Source organism: Mustela erminea, chromosome 3 (genome assembly GCF_009829155.1).
Source record: "Mustela erminea isolate mMusErm1 chromosome 3, mMusErm1.Pri, whole genome shotgun sequence".
Taxonomy (NCBI): Eukaryota; Metazoa; Chordata; class Mammalia; order Carnivora; family Mustelidae; genus Mustela; species Mustela erminea.
In genome coordinates, this window is record NC_045616.1 from 28152421 (window position 1) to 28174951 (window position 22531).

Here is a 22531-nt window from a genome sequence, read left to right on the forward strand (position 1 = left end):
TTGCTATCTGTCAGGTATTTTAATTTTGCCCACTGCATGGGTAAAATAGTCTCTTGATTTAAACTTGCATTTTCCCCCTGATCATTAGTGATGATGAATGTCTATTCACAAAGAAAGAAGTCACTTTCTAAGTGACAAGAGTAGCAATTTTAGGAACTTAAGTTTTTAAAATTTATTTATGAAGGTGCCTCATTAGCGCAGTAGGTAGCGTGTCAGTCTCATAAATTTATTTATGGACAGATCTCCATTTAATATGAATTAGCCATAAGAGGAAATCTGGTACCCAAGGCAGGGGTAGAGAGGGGAGGAAGAGTCCTACTTTCTAAACAGATCAATCAGGAAATAACTGGAAGGTTCATAGAAATGTCTGTGCTAGATAATACCTTTCCTGAATTCCCTTCTCTTTCACTGGCAGCGTAAAAGGTTAGTAGCCTTTTGTATATTTTTTGTTTTTCTCTGTATCTTGATTTCATATGTCTATATGCGAAGAATTCTGAGACAGGTTGAAAATCAGCGTCTCTACAGCTGGGTTAAGCCCCATGCAGAATTCCAAGGCTCTTAGATAGCTAGATCTCCTGAAACAGTATCAGTGTCCTGGGAATTTTAATCTTAAAATGTTTACAACCCACAAATTTTTTGAGCTATGGAACTATTTCATTATACTTTATTAATTTAGATTAAGAGCCAGCAAAATGTTCTGAAGAGGAGTAAACATTTCTGGATCTGCATGCCAGATGATCTCTGTTACAACTACCTAGCTCTTTCCTTTCTCAAGGCAGGAGTTGCAGATAATACAGACATGAATGAATGTGATGATGTTCCAATAAAACTTTATGTAAACACATAGTGGGCTAGCTTTGGCCCATGGGTCACAGTTTGCTGACTCCTGTTCAGTTCACCAGAGATTCCAAATATGTTACCAATTTATCTACTAGCACAGTCACCAGTGTTTTAAAATCATCACTATGTACTGAACATACCCTTTCTGTTATCATCTGCTGCAGTATCTGTATTATAATATTCATTTATGTCTCAGGCTATTTCTTTGTAAGTAGGAAGAAAGTTACATCCCAACTTTTCCTATGGTAACTTCAAGTCCAACAAATAAATCGAACCATGGTGAGCGCTCAGCAAGTTAAGTACGATTTTGTCCAACGCACAGGTAAAGAAACGGAGGTTCATAGAACTTGAGTATCTTGCTCATGGTCACACAGTGACTAAACAGCCCAGATCAGTATGTGAGCTTGGATTTCCCTTGTCTCAGTGCTAGCCCATCCTTGACTGAAGTGTGCCCCCTGTGTGTACACACTGAATGAGGAATCGGTGTGGTCTTCATTTGTGGATCCTAACAGCTAGCATCTTGGCATCTATTAGACGTTTCTTTCTTTCTTTCTTTCTTTCTTTCTTTCTTTCTTTCTTTCTTTCTTTCTTTCTCTCTCTCTCTCTCTCTCTTTCTTTCTTTCTTTCTTTCTTTCTTTCTTTCTTTCTTTCTTTCTTTCTTCTTTCTTTCTCTATTTTTAATATACCCAGTAACTGTCCAAGCCCTTTGCATGCAGCATCTCATGTATTACTTACTCAATTCTTTAATATTTTTTTAAAATATTGATGTTAAACTATCCTGTTGTAAACAGAAGAAGAGGAGCTTGGACAAGTACAGGAAGTTGCTCAATATCACGTAGGTAATAGTTTACTGAATCAAAAATCCCGCAGGGGCACCAAAGCTGGCGCCTTGGGCAGCCCAGCTTCGCTGTGTCTCCTGCATCAACACATAGTAGGTGAGGAACCCCTCAGGGCAAAATGAAGATACTGCCTTAAAAATGCTGGCCCTGTAAGCTGTCTGGCTGTGAGCGGTCATCATAGACCTTATCCCCATTCATGCCTTCTTGTAATGTCTGCTTTTCTTCCAGAGCCATAAAATACCTTATGCTCCCAAGTCCTTGACTTCCATAATCCAGAGTACTTCTTTCTCAGAAACATAGCTAATATTTCCTTTGGAGGGCAGAAAGAAGATGCTTTTGGAGCGATTACAATTTCTGGCATGACTGTCAAAATACTGCAGAAAGGGTTATCCACAAATTTGCTTTTAGAGAAGGTATGCTTATTTGCTGGAACCGGGAGGTATTCATGAATGCCTGCCTGCTTTCTTCCTTCTTTTCTTCCTCTCTACTTCCTCCCTCCCTTCCACCTTCCCGCTCTTTCTTCCTTCCTTCTCCTTCCTCTTAATGGAGGAAGCCGTCCATCTACCCAGCCGTCTATCCATCCAGGCATCCTTCTATCCCTAACTCACTCCATCATTCATCATGTGTTTGTTCATACATGAAACATATGGTGGCTGACAGCTGGGTGTCAGGCACTGATCTCACTCAGATTTTGTCCTTGTCCTCAGGAATTATAGACAACAAAGCCAAAAGAGGTATAAAAACACTTCGATTTAGTAAAGCCTCGTGCCTAACACATGGTTCACCTCTGAGTTTGCTCAAAGTTCACAACGGCACGCCCCAGCCCCGACCTACTGAATCACAGTCTGCATTTTAAACATTTGCCTACATATGCACGTTAAAGCACGAGAAGCCCTGCAAAACAGTATTGGCACAGATGTGTCAAAAGCCAGTGCCATCATGAGGCACAAGGGTAGCAGATGTCACTTTTCCCATTTGCAGTGGGTATTTTTAGCAATGTTTCATAGGGGGTGATGCCTGAGCTCAGTCCTATGCCAGGGACAGATGTGTGCTAGGAGGCAAAGAAGTAAAGGTAACCTAGGAAAAAGGGAAGCATGAGGCCTGACCTTGGTAAAGTCCTGATATGACTCAGTGCTCTTAGAAACCACACAGAAGTCATGGTAGATGAGAGATATCCCAAGACAGTATAGGAATGTATATGTGGGTAATACTGCGGGCAACCACTGGGTCACTTGGGAGCTAGGAATCTATTCTTTGGGTCCATGGTTAACTCCCAGCTCCAAATGAGAATCTCTTTGGGAACACTAAAATCACAGATACCACCCTTCCAGACTCTGATTTATTTGGCCTGGGGTGAAAAAATGTTTTAAGTCCCTCAGATAATTCAGATGTGCAGAGTGTGTTTGAACCACTACTTAAGGCACTGGGAAGACTGTGATAAGTATTACATAAGAGAAGAGGGGGATCTGAACATCCTGTTGTTGTCCTGAAGTCACCCAGGAGAGACAGTGTGGGTGTAAGTCAGGGCAAACCTAAAGTGAGCAGGTAGATGTCGTAACTGCAAGGGAGTGGGCTGGGGTCACTCCACAAGGAGCGAGGGGGTGGGGGCAAGGTGAAGAGCTTATGCCCACTGGGACACATCAAGGCACAAATTTGAAATTCAACTTATCTTGGAGCCAGAGCTAGCCAGAGGATCACCAGTGTACAACCCCTGGCATAATAATGCAATAAGGAAATTAAAAGGTTAAGAAAACAGCATGAATGGACTTTGAAAGTTACCTAGAGTAGCAGAGTAAAGAAGGGAAATGAATTAAATGAATGGTGCTCCCAGTCATAAACATAGGGACCGAGTCAAGGAGGGAAAATGTTGGGGTGGGGTGGGGGACTGAAGTCCAGTTTAGGGCATGTTGAGTCTGAGGTGCTGGTGGGACTTGAAACAGTTAAATATCCCCTTTGTGCTTTGCTGGAGATCTGGGATTGGAGTTAGATTAAGGAACTGCCAATGTGTAAATGTTGGCTGATACCAAAGGAATGACTGGGAATCTCTTGAGGGGGCAGGTACACTTAACAGGAGGTACATACCTTACCAGGTACGTACTTAACAGAAGTATGCTAAACAGAGTGTTCCCTTCTGTTAAAAGCTGTTAAAAGCCCAGCATTTCAGGAGCTGAAGGAAGCCCGCAAAAGGCTGAAGAAAGGCCAGTGGGGTGAAGAGCAGCAAGGGGGGTGTGATGGGGCATGGGCCAAGAACGAAGAGGGAGAGAAGGTCCACTTTCCTCCATGGGTACAAGGGCTTTCTTTGTTACATGCTTTCTTAATATTGTTCTTAATATGAGAGATATAGCCTAATTAGCTGATTATAATATCCTCCAATCTGGAATACTCCAAGACCCAAAGAATTGTATAGTAAATACCAAAGACTGACCTATCATGAACTTCCCCAATACCTCCTCCATACCATTCCTTACAAACGGATGCCAGATCCCAATTTAACACTATTGATGACATGCCATTTCCTTACAAAAGAGCTCTCTTGGGTTATACAAAAATCTACAAACCTAAAAGGTGTAACAGTTACTGAACACTAACGGACATATGACACTAGACATGGTGGATGACAAGCCTGGCTCATTTCGACACTCACAACTCCATGTACTAGGCATAAGGGATATCAAGAAGAGTGAAACTGGGTTCCAGATCCTTAACGAATGCATAACCTAGTGGTGGACCACCAAGACCTTCCATATAATATGTCAAGTGCAGTAATGACATGCACTTATGGGATGACAGCTGCCTGGCCTTGCCTGACCTCATCTGACCTTGTCTGAGTTTTTGGCAGTGGCAAACATCAAAAGCTTTCTGGAGGACATTTTGCCTGAGCTGGGTGATTGGGGGAGATGGAGGAAGGCAAAGGAAAGAGGGCAAAGGTCTTCCAGGCAGAGGGAAGGAGGGAATGAGATGAGCATTGAGGGCTCTGTGGGCAATGAGGGGCAGTCTGGCATCAATGGGAGGCTGGCACTTGGCTGACCAAGAAATAAGAGGAAATAGTCCACTGGACCATTTGAGGTGTTAGGCCAGGAAGCTGGGATTATCAAATGTCTCAATCTTAGAACCCTTGTTCCCATAAAAGCCAATGCTAAAACCTCCAATGCTATAATTTTTATTATTGGTCAATTTCTGAGGTGTCTGTGGAAGACGAACTTAAAGGGGCAAGACCAGAAGCAGGGGAGTCCATTCGGCTGCTGTTGAAACTTTTCTGGAGACGAAGGATGAAGGTCTTAACTAGGAGAACTGTAAAATGGCCAGGAGAGAGGGGAGGTCACCAAATAAAAAGGGCAGGTGGGGAGACAGGACTTTATGACTGATTGGATATAGCAACTGGGAAGCAAAGAGGAGTCACAGAAGACGTCCACCATTGATTCAAGCAAATAAATATGAAATGCTGCCTAGAAAAACGTCTAAGCGAGTCAGCAAGACAGATGTGTATAGAAAGAGCATAAAGCAGGGCATCACGGGATGGGTGTGACCAAAGTGAGGAAGAATATCATTTTTCATCACAGAAAAAATAGAAATACACTAGCATTTGCTCTGAAGAGCTGAATGAAAGCAAAAAGGCAAAAAAGAAAAAAAAAACCCAAAAAACAAAAAAACAAAACTAAACAAAACAAACAAAAAAACCCCAAAAACCAAAACACTGAAACACGGTTCCCTCATTTTATTTTATAACCATGTAGTTTCAAACTCTACACTCTAATGAAGAGGGTGAAATAGGTTCAAAATCCTCAGACTGTTGGCTTGCAAGAGTCATGTGCAAACTTTCATTCTGATTAATATAATTGAAGTGTTAAATGTGTATCTGCTAAATTGCAATCAAATCAGTAAAATGTTATTCAGTTTTTGAGCCCATCTGTCAGAAGTTCGATGGGTAATCTGCCAACGGTGAATTGAATTGACACAGTTTACGTGCACATATGACTGTTTAATAAACAGGTAAACTGAGACATTGACAAATTCAATCCCTTGATGAGGGAGAGTCAATAGTTGACTATCAAATAGACCACCAAGGTCCCTAATAAACCGACCTGATGTTGTCCCTGGTGACTCCTTTGTAAGGCGGAACAGATTTAATTAAGTTCTAAATCAACATATTGAAAGGCACCTAGGTAGGTAATAAAAAATTCACTACTTCATTCTATCCTAATTCACAACAAACATAGATATGGACTCAAAAAAATCTTGAGAATCTCCATAGGGTCCGTTCTGCCGAATATAAAGCATAGTTTCCAGCTCAGTATGTTATGAATGAAGAATTCCTGTCCATGTCTCTATTTTTCCAAGCCCCACAGGTCAGCAGTAAACCCCCACCCCCGACCTTCCAATTTTTCTTCCCCCTCATCTCCGCTTCCTCCTCCTCAGCCCATTCACATCTCCAACTCCTCTTCATTCTCCTTGGCATCCAGTCTTCAAAACAGGGACACAGGGAAGTACTCTGACCCCTCTGAGAAAATAGCATTTGCACCATTATTCAATGATAAACATCAATAAGTAGTCACTGAGTTCCCCACCCTGCCAGGAAGATAATGATGAAAAATCCAGTCAGGACCCTGCCTACGGGGAGCTTACAGCCTAGTGTGGGAAAAAAACACTCAAAGTAAATGTATTAAATGCTATGAAAGGAGGCGTGCGGGGCGTCAGGAAAGCCCACCGCACAGGTGCTTGGCCCAGACCTACCGGGCATGAGAAACTTCTGAAAGAGACAGCGTTCCTTCAATTATCCAGAAAGCAAGACATAAAAGAGAATGAAAAATTACAAACATACGTGGTGGTGGATTCCCACCCTGGCCCCACAGGGAGAAACCTTTTGAAGAACTCGGACCATTTTAAAATGCCCGGGTCCCGTGCCATTTCTATCAGAATCCCTGTGGATGGGACACAAGCATCAGTGCTTCGGAAATGCCTTCAGCAGGGCGCCTGGGTGGCTCAGTGGGTTAAAGTCTCTGCCTTCGGCTCAGGTCATGATCCCAGGGTCCTGGGATCGAGCTCCCCAGCGGGCTCCCTGCTCAGTAGGGAGCCTGCTTCCTCCTCTCTCTCTCTCTCTGCCTGCCTCTCTGCCTACTTGTGATCTCTGTCAAATAAATAAATAAAAAATCTTTAAAAAAAAAAAAAGAAATTCCTTCAGCGATGCTACTGTACAGACACACAGACTGAGGCAAAGGCAAAGAAGAATTTCCAAATGAAGTACTGCCAGTCACTCACTCTCAGAATTAATTTTTCTCTTCAGAATGCTACTAGGATTCTCTAGGAGTTTTAAATCATTAAGACATTTAAAGTGAACATGCTAACATGCAAAGCAATAAAAAGGAGAGAGAGAACACAAGCCCAGGACCCTAACTTAGGTTGACCAACACACACACACACACACACACACACGCACACACACACGCACACACACAAATGGCACTGTTTTAATGAAATAATGCATCTTTTCTTCAGGACGCATTCAAATTTTTTACTCCACTGTCACGATCAGTTTCAATTCCTATTTGAAGAGATTATACTACCAGACCTAAACATTTTCCACATAGATTTGACGATACTACTCTCAAGAGAGGTTTGAGGTTTTGTTGGTTTTACAGTAATAAGTACTATTATTTTCGTTAAAGTCGCTTCACAAAAGAACCAAAGTCTTAGGTATAAGGGAAGTTCTGAAGTTCTGGTTTGTTCCCTCAGGTGACAGAAGAATGAAACAGCCCAAGAGCACCTACTATGTGCCAGGAACTGTGAAGGGCGTTTTTAAAACGTTTTTAAATGTGACCACATTCAGTCCTCCAACTCTGAAATATACGTTATTATTCTCACTTGCAGATAAAGAAACCAAGGCTCAGAGGGTAAAGTGACTTGCCTTGGGTCACACTCACGGGCAGGGCTGCCGGCTGCCGTAGCCCACACTGTGTGCCCTGGTCGGGGTAGCATGGCAGGATGGGCCCTTGGATGGGGGCGCTGTCCACCCCTGCAGACAGGTGGAATTCAGACAAAATGACAACCTTCTCAAAAACCAACTTTGGTGCTTAATAAAGTGCCTTTCTTATCAGTTCACGTACCTTTTAACTGATAGCTCCTTAAACACAAGGGAGCACACGCCTAAAATACAGAAACAATTGTCATCCTTATTTAACTTATGGGATTCTCGCGTGGGAAAGGTGACATTAATCTATTTAGACTTTCTGAACCCCCAAAGAAATCTAACGTGAGAGACCCGAGTGTCTGAATCACACGATTGGACACTGCAACAATTTTAATCTGAGATCTTTAAAGCTATTGCTAAGTACTACCGTTAAATCATAAAAAAAAAAGTTTCAGACAGCTGAAGATTATAGACAGAGCTGGAAAATGTTCAGACAATGTGAGGGCCGGTAGTTATTACCTACCTAGGAGTAGGGAAAAGGCAAACCAATTGCAGAGTCTATTTAAGAAATATCTATTACTTAAATCTTTAAATTGATTTTGTTACGTTAATATGCCTATCATACTATGCTTTATTCTACAAATGACTTGCAGGGCTCATGGCTCACTTCTAGAAAATGTAGGCTTTCTTAGTTTATTATTTGTGTGCCAATTTTAGTGCTGTGTACATTTTCCCTCAACCTCATTTTCCTTCTTTTTTAAAAGATTTTATTTATTTATTTGAGAGAGAGTGAGCGAGAGAGAGAGAGAGAAAGGAAGATAGAGAGACAGAAAGAGAGAGAGAGAGTGTGTGTGTGTGTGTGCATACGTAGGGGCGGGGGTTGGGGTAGGGAGGGGCAGAGGAAGAGGAAGACTCCCTGCTGAGCCAGGAGCCCCGAACCCTGACCAGAGAGGAAAGTAGACAGTTAACTGACTGAGCCTCCCAGGTGCCCCCATTTTCCTTATTTCAAATTAATCTTGTTTTTATGGAGTGTATGCATCCTTCCTGTCACAAAGAGAGTATATGGGAATAAAACAAAATTTATATAGATTATCTACTTGGGTGCCATAGTAAATAAGATCGTATAGCTAAGTTTTCAGTAAGTATTTCCTAACCAGTCATTCTTTAAAAGCCAAATTATTTACTATGAGCGGCATAAAGGGAGGAGAGAAGCAGGCTTGGTAAAGGGCAGGAACTAAGGCATCTGTGGAAGACCAAGAGGCAGGAGGCAGTGAAATGGTCTTTTCAACAAGAATAGTGTGGCCAGGACAGACAGATGTCAGCATGGAAGGGTGGCTGCAGGATACCCACTGCCACTAGACACTGTTTTCCCTGGACATGACACTACCGATAGCATGAATTCAAATCAGCCCTGTGCCTTTTTGGGATTCACTCAAAACAGGATGTCCTACGTAAGACCAATGCCGTGTACTCACCTTCCAGTTGCCTTAGGTGGGAGAAATGGGTACCCTTGCCCCAAGTGGGGAATTCTGCTGGTGAACGCTGTTGCCACCAGGGTTCACTCCGTTTGGGGATTGCCAGGGCTCTATGAGTGGGTTAGCATTTTGAATATTACTGCAGAATCGCAGCTTCCTCTGGCTGGACGCAGACTTCTGAATTCCATCAAGAGTCACACCTTCTGACTTTCTCGTGAACAGGAAGATGCTGGATAGCAGAAAGTTGATCAATCTCACTACAAGACTTGAATGAGATCAGCCAAAGAGTCCTCTTCGCTCATAGGTATTTAAGCAAGATGGATAGTTACATGTATTACTGGGGGGAATACAATGTAATTTGGGGAATAAAAACCCACCTCTGCTGGACAGGAACCAAGGAGTTGGAGGGCCCGTGGCTAAAGATTCTGTCAAATACTCATCAACTGTCATCTCAAACCTTCGACTGAGGCTCTGTGTATTTGGAGCAGAGGTCATTGAGGAGTAGCTGGTTTAGCAGTGTATGGAAAACTACTCTCTCCACGAACAGAGTTTAGGCTGCAGTATCTCTGGGAATTCACATGTGTCCTGGGGAACTCCAGAGATGTGTGTGTGTGTGTGTGTGTTGAGTCTGACTGCTCTAGGGGTGCCTGGTGTAACCACAGCAGAGATATCTAAGCAGGAGTGTCCTTAAAACTTCTGTCTCTTGCATAGAGCTCACAAGAACACTTGTCATTAACCAAGGTATCTTCAACGCATGTGCCCTTAATAAAAGGACCCCACGCAGGGGTGCCACTGGCTGAAGTTTTCAGGAAATAGAGCTATCTCCAGTAACAAGGGCTCTAGTTAGGGTACCCTAGTGAAGCCACTGGCCTTATGGGCACTGTAGATCCAACAACAGCTGTTCAGAACTCCCTTGTCCTTTGCCTTCCTCTACTGAGCGGGCTCAAGGATGGACACATCACCTTCCCTGCTGCCAGCGTGGCCAGGGGTGATCATGAATCAGAGCCCTGGCCAGTAAGTACCTGCCACGCCCTGGAATGAATGTTCCTCGTCAAATAAAATGAAAATGTGTGCTTGATGACATCACTGCTCTCACCCATTCTCTTTCTTCCTGCCTGGAGCCAGGACTCAATACTTTTAATCGCAGCAACCATCTTGCATGTTTGGGAACAAGAGTCACGAGATGTGGATGACCGAGTAGGAAGTTCTAATAAGCCTAGCGGATGAATCGCACCATCGGGCCACTGATGGGCCACTCCTGGGCTATTTACCCTCAGATGTCATGTCACATGAAGAATATTGACCCTGACATGTTTAAGCTTCTGAGTAGGGAATTTCATTACTTGCAACAAAATGCAATCGTAGCTGTGCAGCGTCTCTAGGTTTTTCTAACACGGCTGACTCCTATGACGGTAATGTCCCGTCCTGAGCAACAGCTCAGGAGCATATTTATTTTAAAGACAGAATGTGTGTGCCCTAATAAGGGGAGGAGCAGAGGGAGAGAATCTTCAAGCAGACTCCCCACTGAGTGCTCCTTATTTTGTTTCATCCGGCTTGTCTCAAGCAGCTCCCAATTGTAAACTTGAAAACAAGGAGAAAGAAAGTAAAAGCTAGTGGGGCACCTGGGTGGCTCAGTGGGTTAGGCGTCCAACACTAGACTTCAGCTCAGGTCATGATTTCGCAGTCAGGAGATTGAGCCCCCCATTGCGCTCTACGCTGATGTGGAGCCTGCTTAAGATTCTCTCTCTCTGGCCCTCCCCACCCCTGCACACATGGTCTCTAAAAAAAAAAAAAAGAGAGAGAGAGAGAGAGAGAACTTTTTTCTTTCAGTTTTTTTGTATTTATACAAATTATTTTTAATTACACAAACTATACAATTAAAATATAGAGATAAATTTAGTTCCACTGGCAGTGAAAATTTTTCAAATTGTTTATCTGAACATTAATCACACTTTCAGACTGCAACACATGACTCTAAAACAATAATTTCATTCTTTTCATATTATACCCTCTTAAAACTTCATTTTCTCCCTGAACTTGGTCTAAAGTTATGATCAAAACTGTTTGCAGAAATCTGGTAGAACTTTAACGATGCAATTTTTCCAACAGCTGAGACACAGAAAATATGAAACAAGCCTTGCCATTTAGAAAAAAATGAATGCACTTTTACAACATGTTTTTCAATTCCTGTACTTCTAGTTTTATTTGATCAAAATGTTTCCCCTTATAACACCTTGTAGTCTTAATGCCTGTTTGCAGTGGCTTTCAAATGGGAAAATTCTGTGGTCTTCTCTTGGAACCACAAAAAATTCCTGAGTGTCAGTCTATATAGACCTAAGGGCAGAATGGCTTTGCTGTCAGAAGGCTGCTGTTCAATACTTAGAGTATACAATGAGAAAACGTTAAAAGAATTAATTGTCCTTGGTTTTTTGTTTTCATTTTTAATGATGTACTTGTTATTTTAGAACAATGTGACTTCATTAAACAGAGTGTCAAAAACTCAATTTGTTGTGTGCCTTAATTCATTATAGCCTATAAATGATCAAGGCCACGTCCAACATGGATATACAGTAGGAGATATGTATATTTCTTAGATACTCACTGCAAAGAAGACTAGAGTCTTAGATACTCACTGCAAAGAAGACTAGAGTCTCTGTTTGGAAGTTGAATTTAGCAGCTACATCTGCTAACGTTTACTATCAACAAAGGCCCGCTGTTAAGTATTAAATTTAAAAGAGTCATCCTCAATTTTTATCTCCAACCGTACTGATATATAAGTCATTCTTTTAACAGTGTTTTATTTGTTTCAACGAAGAAAAGAGAAAACAGGTAATACATCCCACTTTATTTCAGGTTTTAGGATTCAGGTACCATTTCCAAATTTTATAAAATTAGCTCCACATTATTAATGTTCCCTTCATCTTACAGAACACAGAGCCTTCTCGTGCTTAGACCACACGGAGGAAACAAAGGGAAAGAAACACGTCGAGGCTGAAGGTATTACACGAATAGCACAGATGTACCTGTGAGACCAAGTGCAACAAATAGAGCTGAAAACCTAGTTAGGAATTTGTTCCCAAAACTGACTCCGGCTTTCAAATTCCAAAAACTTATCTGTTCTTAAATCTTCCAAGGTGGTTCACCTACAGGGATTCCATGAAAAAGAAATCCATTTACCAACTGTAAAACAGTATTAAGAAGTGTCCAAATGGAGTTGCTATTGACTTCTGAACTTCTCTACAAACTTAGTATCCCTAATCAAAGGTAAGTTAGGAAAAGACTACCATGTGAGGGGTATGTTCATAAAGAATATGTCCATAAAGATAAGAATGGTAGTAAAACCAGAAAATATCAAGATCAGAGGCCCAAAGTAAAATTCCTGGATCCAAACTTAGCTATAATATAATGGCTCTCAACCATGGTCAAGATCAAGAACTGAGCAATACAGGGGCACTTATTTAAAATGTAAATTCTGGGGTGCCTGGGTGGCTCAGTGGGTTAAGCCTCTGCCTTCAGCTCGGGTCATGGTCCCAGGGTCCTGGGATCAAGCCCCGCATCAGACTCTCTGCTCAGCAGGGAGACTGCCTCCCCCTCTTCTCTGCCTGCCTCTCTGCCTACTTGTGATCTCTCTCTGTCAAATAAATAAAAAATCTTTTTAAAAAAGTAAATAAAATGTAAATTCTTTTTTTTTTAAAGATTTTATTTATTTATTTGACAGAGAGAGAGATCACAAATAGGCAGAGAGACAGACAGAGAGAGAGATGAGGAGAAGCAGGCTCCCTGCTGAGCAGAGAGCCCTATGCGGGACTCGATCCCAGGCCCCTGGGATCATGACCTGAGCCGAAGGTAGAGGCTTAACCCACTGAGCCACCCAGGTGCCCCAATAAAATGTAAATTCTTAGGCCCAACTCCAAACCTACTTAACTAGAAACTCTCGAGAAACCTGTTTTAGGAAACTCTTCACATGATTCTGGTCCTTTTTAGGGTTTAAAAAGCACTGATCTAGTACTTATCAACTATACATGATCCTGACCATGACAATAATTTTGAACCTTGGTTTTCTCATTTATAAAAGTGAAGGGAGAGCAGTACATAACAGTTTCTTTATCTCTCTTTCCTTCCCCTCTCTCTCTAACAGTAAGAGATCAATGAGTTTTAGCTCTAGATAAGCCACTATGGGTTTCAAGACAACAATGTTTCTAAGTGATTACTTTGCATGGATTGGTGTGATGGCGTATTTCTTTTCTGTACACAGTGATTTCACATACATTATGTCATTTTGCCCTCATTTATGCCCTTGAGATAGGAGAGGTAGGAATTACAGTCTTTTTTCTGCCTACATCAATAAGTATTTATTAATTACCCAGTCACCAGGGGCCCAGCTGCGTGCTACAGGCTAGGATAGGATGCGAACAAGATAAAGAAGGCCCTACTCTCCAGGAGCTGACATTCACTTTTTAATTCCACTCAACCCATAAAATACATAGTTCCTCATAAAACTAGGAATAGCAGTGAAAGGGCTTATTGGAAATACAGAGTCTTTGGCCAGACTTCCTAAGAATTAGATTCATTTGAATTAAGCTGGAGCCCTGGAATCTTAAGCACTGAATCTTTACCAGATGATACAAATGCATGCAGTCCAGGAAAAGCATAGAGAAAAGCCAACCAAGCTCATGTATCCACGTGTGTTAGAACAAGTCCTTATGAAGCAGGATGAGTCTCATCATGGGAGGAAGTCAGGATGATATGGGAGGAGACCACGCCATGACTAAAGGATCTCTATCAGGCTGATCTCCAAGGATTACATAGCAGTGGTTTAAAAACAACCAAGACAGAAACGCAGAAAGTGATGTTTGTCTTTGTTACTCAGGGTTTTTGACTTCTGAAGGCCACCATCTTGAATGCTGCCAGCCGCTATGACAAAAAGCAGACAAAGCTCTGAGGGCTTTGCACCAACAACCAAAGGTGTGGGTAGGAAGCAAAACGTGCTCCTTCCTTTAACAAATGCCCATCCAGTATTGGACATGTGACTCCTTTAACCTATGTTGGGCTGATAAATTCAATCACACCCAAAGAATTAGACAAGAACTGGGAAATCCATGAACAGCGTCATCTTGAAATCATCTCGGCCATGGTGAAACTGAGCTTTAGTAATAAATAACTTCCTCAGAGTAAGAGTCAGTAAATACCTTGAGAAAGTTTCATTCTCCAGTATTTCCTATAGCATCCATTACAAATGAAAGGAAAACTCCTGCCCATCTCTAAGGGCTCTCTTAGGATCCTGAATGAATTCAATACATTCACTTTTTGTGAACCCTGTTTTAGGTGCTGAGGGTTCAAAGATGAGTAAGACATCAATCCTGTCTCCAAAGAACACACAATCCTCTGGAAGAGACAGTCACGGCAGAGTAAATGTAGGACACCTCGAACTGTAATGAGTAATGATCCAGAAGGATGAATGTGAGAGCTAAGTGGTATCAAACCACAATAGGGGAAATTAATTCTGCAGGGTGAGTAAGGGAAGGGTCACAGAAGACTCCATATTTGACGTGAACCTGGAAGATTAAGCAGAGTTTTGCTTTAGGAAGAAAGGAGAAGAACACTCCAGGCAGAGCTGACAGAAAGGATATACAGCTGAAGGCCTTATTTTAGGAATTGGGAGGAGCCCTGGATGGTGTTTCTGTAAGGGTTCCTAAGGTCAAGAGTGTCAGAAACATTCAAAGTACTTTGGAATTTCAGAGAGAAGGACCTATGCCAAGGAATTTTTCCTTTTCTTTTCCCAAGTTGAGATGCTGATTAAAATTTTTGAGTAGCACAGTAATATTTGGGTTAGAGAGAAAATTGAGGCAATACGGAAAGAATAGAGCCAGAGAGAATTTAAAATGATGATTCTAGGCTTGATCAAGAAATCACAGTAAATATAGGGACTCTGGTTATCTGGACCAGTAATCCTAAAGTCACAAATGATCGTCTAAGACAGAAATTAATATCAACCAAAGAGATCATGAACACGGATAGAAAGGGACATAAAAGGTCGATCCAAGAACCAGCTGCACAAATGTCTGAGGTCTCAGAAGCTCAGACATGAGGGTCAAGGAGGGCAGGTAAGGTGGTCTATAATACTCATGAGCCCATTAGAATGTTCCAAATAACCTCTGTATTACAGGATTTGAACTGGACAACCTCCAGACTAAGGGTCTTTAAAGATCTTTTGAACAAAAACCCATCATGTGATGAAAATCCAAGTGAAGAAATGCTTGTATAAGGACCAGTTCATTCAGATTTTAGCAGACTCAGCTCTAAAACCCAGGTCCAATAATAATTTTGTTATAGACTGTGTTTGCTTTAGGAAGATGTGATCACTAAAGTACTCTTCAGAGCAATCTTTCTTTTATTGCCTTTGGTCTCCACTCATGGTCAACTCCCTCTGTGATCAAGGAGGCTTTCCTTATTTCCTCCTGCAAAAAGAGAGCTGAGAGGATTCTCACTGACTTCCTCTGAATATGTGCGCAGAAGAATGTATGCATTGAAAAGCTCAAAGACTGAGTTTTTATGAGTAAAGATGTAGAAAATCTTTAATATTTGTTTATACCATCACCTCTTGATTATCCTGGAATGAGTGATGTAATTTCCATGTTATCCACGCTCTCTGTGTCTGTTTTTCAGAAGAAGGTTTTAGCTGAGAGGATAAGAGATACATTTTTGCTCTCCATTCTTCAATTTGCCAACAGTTGGTATATGTATGAAACAGGATCCTGGCATCTAACTGGTGTTTAAACTCCTCGTTTAAGATAAATCTAATGGCAGCTGTGGCATCTGTATGCTTCCTCTTGTTCCGTGAAATGGGAGACCCAAGTATAGGAAATTTGACAAAATACATAAGCATTTTGATACTCTTCATAAAAACGCAGTCAGTCCATTAAGCTGGCTTCATGTGGTGATAGTAACTACAGCAAAGGTTAAAATTCAGCATGGAAACACGTCAAACCCATGCAAGGAACAATACGTTTAAATAGTAAGGGTTCAAAGTTGGTGGTAATAAACTCAAAGAGAACAGTCTTCCTCACCGTACTAGTCCCTTCCCATAGGCGATTTCCACCATGCCACAGCAAGAATTACCACTTGCCTATAGTTGATTAAAAATTTTGTCTCTTCTGAAATTCATGCCCGATTTGCTTCTTGTTAGGAAAATCAGACTAGATTTAGAATTTAAATCTCAACTGAAATTCAGGTAATCATTATTACCTCTGAGAAATGCTTGAGGTCAGAAAGGAAGGACAGAGAGTTGAGAACCAGAGTCTGGTAATAATTCAGGAATGAAGGAAAGGGCAGACCTATATTTTAGCAAATTTCCAAAGAGCTATATGAAAAGGAAACTGGAATTCTTCTGAAAGCACCCAAATTATTGGTCAAATATTACGGGTTTTGTCTCCTGGAAAATTTTTCTTCATCAGTCCAGCAGGTTACATGATGTCTATAGCTCTGTGTGTAATTGGGACCACCATGCTTCTGTGTTTTCCAACTACACCCTTGGCATCTCCACTTGGCTACTCCAGAGCTATCCAACCATGTCCAAAGTCAAAGTCAGGACCTTTCTTTGAAAAACTGCTTTTGGTTTTCTACTGTCCCATAAACCTCATCTGAGCACTTTTCCTGGAGGTTGCTCTTTCCTTCCCTCCCATATTCAATCCATGACCCAGTCCTACCAAAATAACGTGCCTCCTTCCCAGCCCAGGCTGCAATTCTCCTAACACTCTCGCATCGCTGTTAAAAGTCTGGTTTGGACTTGGGAGGATCTCCGCCTTGCCTACTGCTCAGGCCTTACCTCTCCTCACTCTGACACCATTAGCCCACTAGGTTTTTGTTCAATCCTTTCAATACACCATTCTATTCCCTTCTACAGTTTTCCACATAGGCTCTTCAGGGTCTTGGATTACTTCTACATAAGGATAGATGTTCAAATGTATAACAATACCTGGAAGAAGCCTCCGACTGAGACCTTTGAAAAGCATCATTAATTGTGATTAAATTGTATCTTGAAAAGACAACTAACTACATCAGTGTAATAGTTAATATAATGATGAATATAGTCTAGAGTGTATTTGGCAGAGAATAGGCATTTATGGCACAATTACCAACAACGTAGAGTCATCTTCCATCTGCTCAAAGTGTTACTAGTGGTGGTTTGGAGATCATGTACTTTTACATTTTGTACCCAAAATGTTAAAGGGGCAATTTGTCATCCTATTTACAAACATTAAAAATGTCTTAGCCCACCTAGAATCTAAAGCTTGAGGGAAATCTGATCAAACAACAGTACCATGGTTCCTGGACAGTTGAGGGAGAATGGAAAAGGAAAGGAAAGGAATGGAAAAGTAAAGTAGATTCACAGTGCTCTAAAGCCATTTAGTTTTGGAACTGGATGACTTCCAGGACCTTGTGTGTTTTTGTTTTTCCCTTTCTCTCCTCACTCTCTAGGAGACCTTGATCTTGTCAAGGGGACTTGGCCAACCAGAATACCTTTGAGGGATGTGACTTCTGAACAGATGGATAGCTGAAGGGGCTGGGACACCTTTTCCAAACCTAACAGCACTTAAAAAAAAAAAAAAGTAATGAAACACAAATGTACAGATGTAACATTAAGACTAGGATGACAAAAATTATTACATGAATCAATGAAATACACCACTGAAAGCTCAAATCTAAGACAGTACAAAAGATTGTGTATTTTGATGTGTTGGTTCCTCCATAAATGTTAAACAAATGACACTAACCTCTGTCCCTCCATCTCCCCACTGCCCTGTCTTACTCCCCCTGATTCGAAGACCCAGTTAAGTATCTTCTCTGGTTGGCAAGAGACTTTGGTAACACTTTCTCATGACCGGAAAGACTCTTCCTCCTGAACTCTGGACAATGTCTCTGTCCTTCACCTTATTCACCCATTCATGGTGTGGTGCTGGCCCACACCGTCTGCCTTCCCTGTTCCTGTTCTGCATCGCAAAGATCTTGATGACAAAAGAATGCCCCATCTCTCCAGGTGCATTTGCTCTAAATTGACTCAAGGCCACAATCGCCGGGCCCATGCTTTTAAGTAATGGTTCCTGCACAGCTTTCTGCAATGAGAGCAGTTAAAAAGCTGAGTTTTCATTTCTGCCCCTTAAAATTCTCACGGAGACTCCATGACCTGTGAAATATTCCTGTCTGCAGTTTGAGGCCTTCTGGGACCAGGAGCTCTGAGTGACACAGATCTGTAAGAGAACTTTATATAAATTCTGGCTTTTAGATAGGGGGATTAGCTTCCCAATTGTTTATCCTTAATAAAACTCCCCAATATCCCAGAATAGTGAATATGTTGTTTCTAATATAGTTAAACATTTCCTTTTCTACTCATTCTCCTTATAACCTTGAGTCTTTTATTTATTTATTTATTTTTAACTATTCATGCCAGATATCAACACTGCCACATTTAGGTCAGTGAAGTAATCAGATTTATGATATTCAAGAGTCCAGCACTTGGCCCAAAGCCATGCTTCCACCTGTGGCCATAGCAATTCATAACACAGCAGTCGTCAGCATCCCTGTCTCTTTGTTTGCACAGATGGCTAATTAGTCAGGAATTTCAGGGTAAGAAGGTAGTTTTATGCTGTCTGTGAATTTTGTTTACCTATCCCAGCTCAATTCCTCAGCATGGATTTCTAAAACCTAGCATCCTTAAAAAAAGAAAAGAAAAGAAAAGAAAGTTGTAGGGTTTTTTTTGTTTTTTTTGTTTTTTGTTTTTAATTTGAAAGAGAGATCACAAACACTGGGGAGGGGCCAAGGGAGAAGCAGACTCCCTGCTGAGCAGGGAGTCCACTGTGGGACTCGATCCCAGGACCCTGGGGTCATGACCTGAGCCAAAGGCAGATGCTTGACAGACTGAGCCACCCAGGTGCCCAAACCTAGCATCCTTTCTTTGCAGGAGAAGGGTGGTGATAAAGAAATCAAGCAGTAAAACATGCTTCATGGCAGCTCCCCCACCAAAGCCATTTGTTCGCATTAAAGTTTAAGAAAGACAACACCATGTTCGAAGAATCAAAGCCAGTTTGGGCCATAGGATTCTAAAGACGGCACTAAAAAACTTACTGCTGTTCATCCACAATTAGCATTAGCAAATGGTTCCCTTTCTCTTTTTTTAAGCTTCTCAACTGAAACCTAGTTTGTGATTAGGCTCTGTGCCAACGTGAATGTCCATTCCTTTAAAAAAAAAAAAAAATTAAAGTTTTATAACAGCAAGTCGGGAAGATTCCTAATAACAGCCCAAGGAGTCACTCTGTGATAAATCCGGTCCCAGAAACTAGTAATCAACTTTGTCTCCGGAGTCATGAGTGCAACTCGCCGCCGAGACTATTAGGCCAAGTCTCAGGATATCTGTGTGAGGATCCTAAGCTGATGGCCTAGGCAGAAGCACGGGTCAACCTGCAGGAGGCCCTCTGTGTGTTTTCTTGGAGTTGCTAATTCCAGTCAGGGGAAAAACAGACACCAGCACTTTCAAGCCTTGTTTAGCCTGAACGGTCACAGAGGACTTCTCATACTCAGTGTCTAATAGGCTTTGCTCTGAAAATCTCTGGCCATTACTCTGCCAAATCCTGGCTCATGTCATACGTCATGCACAGTCATGACGTTAGGTAATAAACTCCACGGCCCCTCGGTGGACCCTCCTCTGTCCCCAGCCGGTGACACTGCCCTGAGAGAATCAAAAAGGAGAGAACTCTCCTCTTTGTAGGAAGACACTCTATTCAGACAGCAGATGAGTCATTTAATTCCAGCAACTCATGACTGCAGCTATATAAACTCTCTGGGTTTCCCAAATCAGCCTGGCCCACATGGACCACTTTGTCCATTCCCAGGGCAGACAAGGCTAGATGCAGAAACAGAAAAGGAAAAGGCTAATGGTTTTCTGTAAACAGATAAAGAGATGTAACAGAATATATGTATAGACACACACACACACACACACACATTCAGAAATACATAATCACAGAAACATTAGCTGTTTAGATGGTGGGAACATAAAATAAAGGACTCAGAAACAAGAGAATTCGCCGGGAAAGCTAAAGGGCATGGAAAAGTTCAGACACGAAGCTGCTGGCCCCAGGTGGCCCTTGCGTGCCTGGAGCTGGAGGTCCCACCAGCCCTCGTGGGGCTGTAGGTCTCCTCCATCACCCTCCCGGGGGCTGAGTGCACCCCACCGGGCGGCTCTGCCTGCCACCGACCAGCGACCGACTCGCCGCATACTACAGTGTGAAGTGCCTTGTGGGTTTTGTGTTCCCCAGAGTTGATTCAGGTGTAAGTAGAAAACGGATGGCAGTTGGAGAAGGTCAGCATTACATATTCATTTTATTTTAAATAATTGATGATGTTTCCTGTCTCTGCTTACATTAATTGCTCTCAGGTGTTAGAAAATGGCTCAGCGCGTTGCCTTTTAATGTGTTTCTTTAGAAAGACAGTGTGGCTGCTCTTCGGAATACTAAAAGCCTCGTGTACGGTGCAGGACTTTCTAAGTGGAGGTTAATAAAGGGGAGCTGAACATAGGCACTGATGCTGTGTGCCAGGCGGCGGCGAAGGGAGGATTTAACTATACACCTCAGGATGTGAGCACTTATCCCATCTAAGAACCGGACTCACGTTTACCCAGATGCTCCAGGTCCGATATGGTAGGAGAAACCCCACTGGTATTTTCTGAGGTAGTGACAGCAATAATGGAGTATGAAATACGGAGTCATTTTTCACCATCAGTCCATAGGGAAAGGTTTTCTCTCAAGTACAAGGCAAGACTATTTATTTCAAAGAATGCAAAGCCTTCCAAAGGAATGGGATGTTATTTTGTAAAAATCTCATCGTACGTATAAGGGAGCCGGGTTCTTGAAACAGTGGTGATGCTGCCACTTTTAAACATATGAATCGCCTCACTGACAGCCGTATATAAAAAGGTCTGTTCTTCTGTTTTAGACATTATTTTTAAGCATAAGTTGGGCAAACAGCACAGCTCATTCTAAGGGGCTGCTCCTCTTGTACATTCTGTGTTGATAATTGGAGGAAGTAAATTAATTTTATCTTTATTTTTTAAAATATGTATTATTTTAGAGAGAGAGCCCTCATTATTGGGGGAGGGAAAGAGAGGGAGAATCTCAAGCAGACTCCCCTCTGAGCAGGGAGCCCTTTCAAAGGCTTGATCTTCATGCAGAAGGACCCTGAGATCATGAACTGAGCCCAAATTAAAATTTGGACGCTTAACCAACAGAGCCACCCAGGCACCCCAGAGGAACTCAATGTAGAATGCATATTTATTTACTTAGAGAGGTCCATGAAACTAAGTTTTAAACGATGCTTCTGTGATGTGTGCTTCCAGAATGCAACACTAATCAAACCTAAGACTCTGAATTAACTCCAAGTCAAGCTGAAACTTAAAAGGAGAACAAGCGGCGTTCAAGAAGGGCTAGTGGCCTCCTCCCTTCAGAGGGAGGCAGGCTCTACATGGGATGCCCTCATCCAGCCATTCTGTAGACAACTAACTACACGTGTCCTCAGCAGACTCCGATCCCATTGTGAAGCAAACATTCTGCACTCGTCCATCTTCCTCTTGCTTCTCTTTCCAGTTAGGTGTGATACACAGAAGGCAGAACGAGAGAGCTTTAACTAACATTCAAACTTCGGGTCTACATTTTTAAATTTTCAGTAAAACGGCCACAGTAACCACAAGAGGTCTGTTCTTGGTCCAAATTCAGGTTCATTAGGAGACCAGGGATCTTCTAAGCAGCCTGAACCATAACCTAATCATTGGATTAATTTTGCCAAGTAAATATGCAGTACTTGACATCATACGGACCTACACACATGCACAAAATATGTGTGCCACATTCAGAGATGAAGTTGGGTGTGTGTGTATGTGTGTGTGTGCCTGCGCACGCACTCCCATACCAAGCAAGTCAATACAACAGCTGCTCAGTGTTATTTACAATATACTGGCATCACTGCTGACCTAAAGAGCTGAAGAAAATAACAGGCCATATTTTCAGCTTAATAAAATCCTGCAGTAGGGAGCCCTTTATGAACAATTACAAGCATTTGCTGGAAATACATTTGCTGATTTAACAAACTGGGTAGGACAAATGTTTAACATGCTGTCGTAATGATGTTCAGATGCTTTTCTTAGTATTCGTTGATCTGAGATAATGTGTTCTTGCCCAATCATGCTACAAAGAAGCCGCAGAAATAAATAAATAAATACATGTAATGTGATGCGTTCTCACAATAGCGGAGCTGCTGACTGCCCCTGACAGATGGGGGGAAAAAAAAAGTCAATATGATGTCTGAGACAGCCCAGGCTCAGCACTGCAGAATAAATTACATGATTCACTGAATGCCGGGGCTTCGCTCAGACATACAAAAAAATTGGAAAGATAAAAGCTTGCATTGGCTTCAGATGATATTTA